Raw genomic sequence first — 6,459 nt, forward strand, 5'->3', positions numbered from 1 at the left:
TTTAAACCCTCTTTGTTCTGAGCAGGGTCGTGAGGAAGATGGAGCTTATGGCAGCAAACATAGGATACAAGGCACCAGTCTATTTGGAGGGTGAACACACACACACACACACACACGGTTAATTTTTAATCCAGTTTCAGGGTCACAGGGGGCCATCACAGTAGCATGACTTGTCACGCAGCATCCAAGCCAAGTTAACCTAACGCAAGGCTTTGGAATGTGTCGGTAAAAGCAGGCTATTCAGTGCAAATCTGGCACAGATGTGAAGAGACTGGCCAAACAGCACATCGGTAATAATAATAATAATAATTACCAGCTCTGATACTCAAAAGCAGTATGCTCGGTCCATAAAGCTGTAGCATTAACCATTGAGCCAGCCTTTCTTTATATATAATGCGCTACCGTGGCTGTCCGTTTGTCTGTCCAGGATTTAAATCACCTGTAGCTTGCAAACCGTTTGACCTGAAATTTGGTACACACATACTACGTGACGTCTACTATCCGCTTTCGGGGTGATGATTGATCTCCAAGCTTATTCCTCTTTTTATTTTTATTTTATTTTATTGTAAGAATCTTCTCTCGACAGCGGCCAGCGTTCTCATTCCCTACCACCTTTGCCGTCACTTCCCCTACCTCTTGATCTCTTAAATCATTTTAGAGGCAGATTGAAGACTTGAGTGCCAGCTTAAGTGAAAAATTATGGAAAATGTACTAAGTAATTGCAAAGCAGACACTGATTTAATCGGTTTTAACGTGAAAAGATGCTGACGAAAGAAGAGAGGAAGAAGGCCACTAGGGTGGAGAAAAGAAGAGCTGCTCAGGAAGCAGCAAGCGCATCAACCTCTGAGCAAACGAATGGTAAACGTAGAGAGAAAGAGGATAAAAACCACAGTGGAACCTCGGTTTGCGAGTAACTTGGTTTACGAGTGTTTTGCAAGATGAGCTAAAATTTTTAATAAATTTTGACTTGATAAACGAGCGAGGTCTTGCAATACGAGTAGTATGGATACGCTTTGTCTGCTGAGCGTCATGTGATCACAACTGAGCTGATGGTTCTCACGTGCGTGGGTTTGTGTGTGTGTGTGTGTGTGTGTGTCTCTGTTACAGCGCTGGGAGACTGCGATTGCTTTGAGACGCTCTTCCGCGTGTCGTCCCATTGGGTGGAATCCCACAAGAGTTTAGAAACTCACAGCAGCCATGATTCTTTTCAAAGGTAAAGTGCAGGTTAATTTTTTTTAATGTATTTTTACTTGATATTTTGTATTAATCATTTTAATATGAATAGTTGTGGGTTGTGGAACGAGTCATCTGAGTTTCCATTATTTCTTCTGAGGAAATTCACTTTGATATATGAGTGCTTTGGACTGCAAGCACATTTCCGGAACGAATTATGCTCGCAAACCGAGGTTCCACTGTATAAGTCAACTGTTCTATCTATCTATCTATCTATCTATCTATCTATCTATCTATCTATCTATCTATCTATCTATCTATCTATCTATCAATCATATAATGCCTTTCATATCTATCGATCTATCTATCAATCTATCATATAATGCCTTTCATATCTATCTATCTATCTATTATATAGCGCCTTTCATATCTATCTATCTATGTAATATTGCCAACTATGCTAAAATATATATCTATTATATAGCACCTTTCTTATCTATCTATCTATCTATCTATCTATCTATCTATCTATCTATCTATCTATCTATCTATCTATCTATCTATCTATCTATCAATCATGAAAATAAGAGCTCAAAGATTAGGAATCAAAACGGACCGTCCATAAGCCAGATGTTATACTTGACCAAAAAGTACACGATGGCAAATAAGATGAACAGGAAAACAAAAAAAAAGCAGAGATCAAATTTCTTCTGTCTACACCATCTTTCTCTCTTTTTGCTGTTGTTAAAATGTTTGCCTTAACACCAAGCAAACCCCGCACACATGGTGACTGCATTGAATCTGAAATGTGGCCTCCTCCAGTTGCGTGTTCACTAACGTTGCAGTGGAACAAATTTAAAATACAAGTGTGCCTGTAACCGTCCCCACCGTCCCGTCTTTATGTCCTTGAGCAAGTCAATGAACATATTTGTGCTGCTGTGTGAGTTATGGAAGCGATTGTACAGCGCATATAAACCACCTGATAACCGTCCTACCAAGTACTGTTGTTATCACATTTTGTTTAGGATGTGGCCTGAATATTATTTTTGATACAGGGCCCCTCTTTAAAAATCGGGAGTGGTCTCCCCTCGACTTTCTCTTATACTCGGATATGGGGATGGATATTTGAGGAGTAAACCGCAAGGCGATGATTATATTTTTATATTACTAGGAGGCTCTGCCCCCTGCTCGATAAACCCCCGGGGTGGGCTCTACTGTATACACTGGCCACTTTGCAGCTCTGCCGCTCGCATATGAGGAAGTGGATGTACAATTTCAACAGATTATTTTCATGGGAATTGTTAGATATGGATAATAGAGCTAACTATTTTACATTACAGTGAGTAATTAACAATAGTAAAATGTAGTAAATTGAAAGAAAATTATGCTTCATGTTGGGTTATACCTTTTCATTCTGTTTGGCTTTGAAATGAACAAGCAAATACTTTTTAAACTTAGACTTTTACAGTAAAACTTCAGTGAAAACAATTTTTGGAATTCAGTTTTTGTCAAAATCTCTTTGAATTTTGATTCCATGTTTGGACTTATGTCGTGACAACACACCGTATAACTGCCCGTGAGTGAATTTCATTTCTTTCTCTCTAAAAGTAAGTAAAAAAGACAAGCAATTTGGCAGTTTCTTAAACTTGGAAGGAATGGGGAAGTTAACTTGAGTTTTCTAAGAAAATCATATTACAGACTACATAATCTATCGGCCACATGTGCATACAGAGAGAGAGAGAACTTCATTTGTCTTCAGGGGGAAAATTTGGCTTTTTACAGAAGGTCTTTAAATAAATGAATGCATCAATTCCATCACTACTGAAAACAGCAAATACAGTAGACAGTCAGGATCGAACCGGGGACTCTTGATTACAAGTCAGCAAATCTTACCGCTACGTCACGGAAGCTGTTGTATCGTCCTTGACCCTTTTGTGAAAGTGTTTATATGATCTTTGGACTTCAGGCTTCACACATTCTATAGTTTATGCCTACATTTTGTAACATTTATTACTAAAATATGAAAAAGTTTCTGTTTTAACAAATAACGATTTATTATTTCCACTCTAAAGCTCCAGCAGTTCACTCCCAGATAATCAAACAAAGCATGAGCTGGGAGAACTCAGTGAACGTTCTGCGACAGTGGGGAATGGAATAGCTAAGACAAGCTTGCTGCTTGTCTTAATCAGCACATTTTCAGGACAAAAGACACTGATGGAGAGGTGCGAACGGATTTAAGGTGGGCCGGATTTACGAGTTTTCTCGTAGGCTCTGGTAATTTGTAGTTTTAACAAGCCCTACCTGCTGGCAGCCCCCCAGCCTTGACTCTCTAAGAAGACAAGAAAAACTCCCAAAAAAAAAAAAACCCTTGTAAGGAAAAACAATGGAAGTAACCTTGTGAAAGGCAGTTCAAAGAGAGACCCCTTTCCAGGTAGGTTGGGTGTGCAGTGGGTGCAAAGAAAGGGGGTCAATACAATACAATACACAGAACAGGACACAAGTAATCCTTAATACAATATAAAAGAGCAATAGAAATACTACAAGTACAGAGCAGAATTCAACAGTAGATGATATCACATAAATACAATTTGGATTTCTTCAGAGTCCTGGAGACCTCGGCCATCAAGCTGCCTCCCACTATTGGTCATTCCACAGCCGAGTCAGCGCTGAGCCAGCCAATCCGATGAAAATACCCCTCTTCCTGATGATTCCTGCGATCCTCCATCAGGGATGACTTTAGCTTAGGCAGGTTAAGCAACTTGGCTGTGGGCCGTGGTACCAAGTGCCACATTTGAGTACCAAGAAGAGAAACAGAATAGGTGAGGGTGAGTAACAAATTCTAACTATCACATTACTTATGTTTTAGAGAGAGATGCAGTGTGTACAGTTAATCAGCAGCTCTAGTCGGGGTGTGCTAAACTGAAGTCCTGAGTCTTCAGCTGGGATTTGAAAGCTGTGACCAAAGGGGCATCACTTATAGTAGCAGGCAGACCACTCCACAGTTTAGGGGGCCCTGTAACTAAACGCTCGACCTCCCACTGTTATTTTATTAATTCTTGGAATCATAAGCAGACCGGCAGCTTGAGATCTTATTGTGCGATCTGGTTTGTAAGTCATGATAAGTTCAGAGAAGTATGCTGGACCTCGGCCATTTAAGGCTTTATATGTTAAAAGGAGGATTTTGAAATCTGCCCTATACTTAACCGGGAGCTCAGTGTAAAGATTTAAGAACTGGAGTTATGTGTTCGTATTTTCTTGTTCTTGTAATAATTCTTGCAGCAGCATTTTGGATTAACTGGAGGCTGTATAGAGGATAATTTGAACACACAGTGAACACCGCATTGCAGTAGTCAATCCCATTAGAAATATGGCAAGGACGGCTTTTGTTGATTTCCTTTTCAAGGTACCTCACATAAGTGATCTGTTGTTTGCCAGCACTTACGTCTGAGAATTCATTAGTAAAGCTGGACTGGCCTTGAATGTAATTGAAGACTGAACACCTGTTGCCACTGTTGTTGCTAAAACTTTTACAGCCTTAAAGATGTTATAGCTTTACTGTGTTTGTAGATGAGTTCCTGGAAGGGTAGCAGGCCATTTTAATTGTACATCTCTTACGTTCTGTGTCGATGTTAATGAATTAGATGTTGTATTAGTAAAGCAGTCTGCCTCATGCTTGGGCATCGCAATATGACCTCCATTCACTATTGCAATTATTTTTTAACGATAAATAACAATAGATATTTTGTTTAGTGATATTCAATTGTCATGACTGCTAAACGTCTAAAGCCCTGTATTGCATGGCTTTATGTAGTATCAGGTTTCCAATATGCAAAACTTCAGTCAGTATAGGCTTTCCATCACATGATTCCTTGATCAGTTTTACCTACAGCAGCTGTCAATGGTTTACTTAATCTGTACCTTATAGCCAGCAAAGCTGTGGTTCAAAGGTCTGCACTGCTGTCTATGGACCATTGCCAGTGTGCATTAATGGGTGCTATCGATCCTTTTGGCAGTCTATAAAACAGTCAGGAATATTTACTGCCTTTGCTCTTCTGTAATAAACTAGTTTGTGGCTCCACTCCAGTCTGATGTTAATCTAACATATTACTCTCTCACCTTGTATTTTTACTTAAACCTGCAGTTAAAAAATGGATGTCTCAGTTTCTCTTTTACATTGAAAATTCTTTAGTTTTTGCCTTCATAGTAAATAGTTCTGCATACGCTACCAGTCAAAAGTTTTAGAACATTTTTTTTATTGTAATCATTCCATACAGATCGGTCAATCTATACTAATAAAAGGCAAAGCCCTCACTCACTCACTCACTCCCTCCCTTACTTCCCGTGTAGGTAGAAGGCTGAAATTTGGCAGGCTTATTCCTTACAGCTTACTTACAAAAGTTGGGCAGGTTTCATTTCGAAATTCTACGCAGAAGGGTCATAACTGGAAGCTAATTTTCCCCATATAATGTAATGGAGTCTTGAGTTGGAGATGGCCGTGAGGGTCGGAGTTTCGTGTGACATCATCACGCCTCCTACGTAAGTACGTAGAGAACAAGGAAGAACTCCAAGCACAAAACGCCATTTCACAATTGAGAAGGCAGAAAAACATTATGAAGCAAATGATGCATATGCGGAAACAAAGCACGGCGTGAACCGTAAGTTTATATTAAATTAAGTTCATAGACAGGCTGCCACTAGCGTTTGTAATTTAGTGCCTGCCCATATAACGCCGTCTATCAGTGGCAATCCAATGCACAGACAAAAAGCAACAGTTCCAAAGAGTGCTGAACAAAAACCGAATTACACAATTGAGAAGGCAGCAAAAAAATATGAAGCGTCTTATACATACAATCATATTCATAGGTGCAGCTACTGCGGAAACAAAGCACACGGTGGAAAAAGTGAATGTCCTGCTAAAGGAAGACAGTGTAAAAAAAACGTGCATGCAGTTTGTCACATCACAGATAAAAAGCAAGACGAGCTGTTTATTGATGCAGTAAGGAACTAATCGATGAATGAAACCTTTTATCTTTACAACGATTGACAAACACGGAATGTAACTTGAACACATCCTACAAATACGAGCCTGATTGAAAGAAATAATGATAATCAAATCCTTGATGACAGCAACATTCAATAACACTCACAAAACAATTACTGTATATTGACAATCATGTTACGTTATTTTTAAAATGTTCCCTTTTCTTTTTCATAACTTCTACTTCTCCACTGCGGTACACGGGTATATATATATAAATGTATACATATACCCCGATCTACAATACA

At 39.2% G+C, this 6,459-nt stretch overlaps 1 protein-coding gene across 1 annotated transcript in view; it reads left to right on the top strand.

Moving 5' to 3' along the window:
- cpt2 (carnitine palmitoyltransferase 2) overlaps positions 1 to 6,459 on the top strand; it is a 44,291-nt gene that overhangs the window by 1,073 nt on the left and 36,759 nt on the right. The window lies entirely within an intron of this gene.

Source organism: Polypterus senegalus, chromosome 14 (assembly GCF_016835505.1).
Source record: "Polypterus senegalus isolate Bchr_013 chromosome 14, ASM1683550v1, whole genome shotgun sequence".
Classification (NCBI taxonomy): Eukaryota; Metazoa; Chordata; class Cladistia; order Polypteriformes; family Polypteridae; genus Polypterus; species Polypterus senegalus.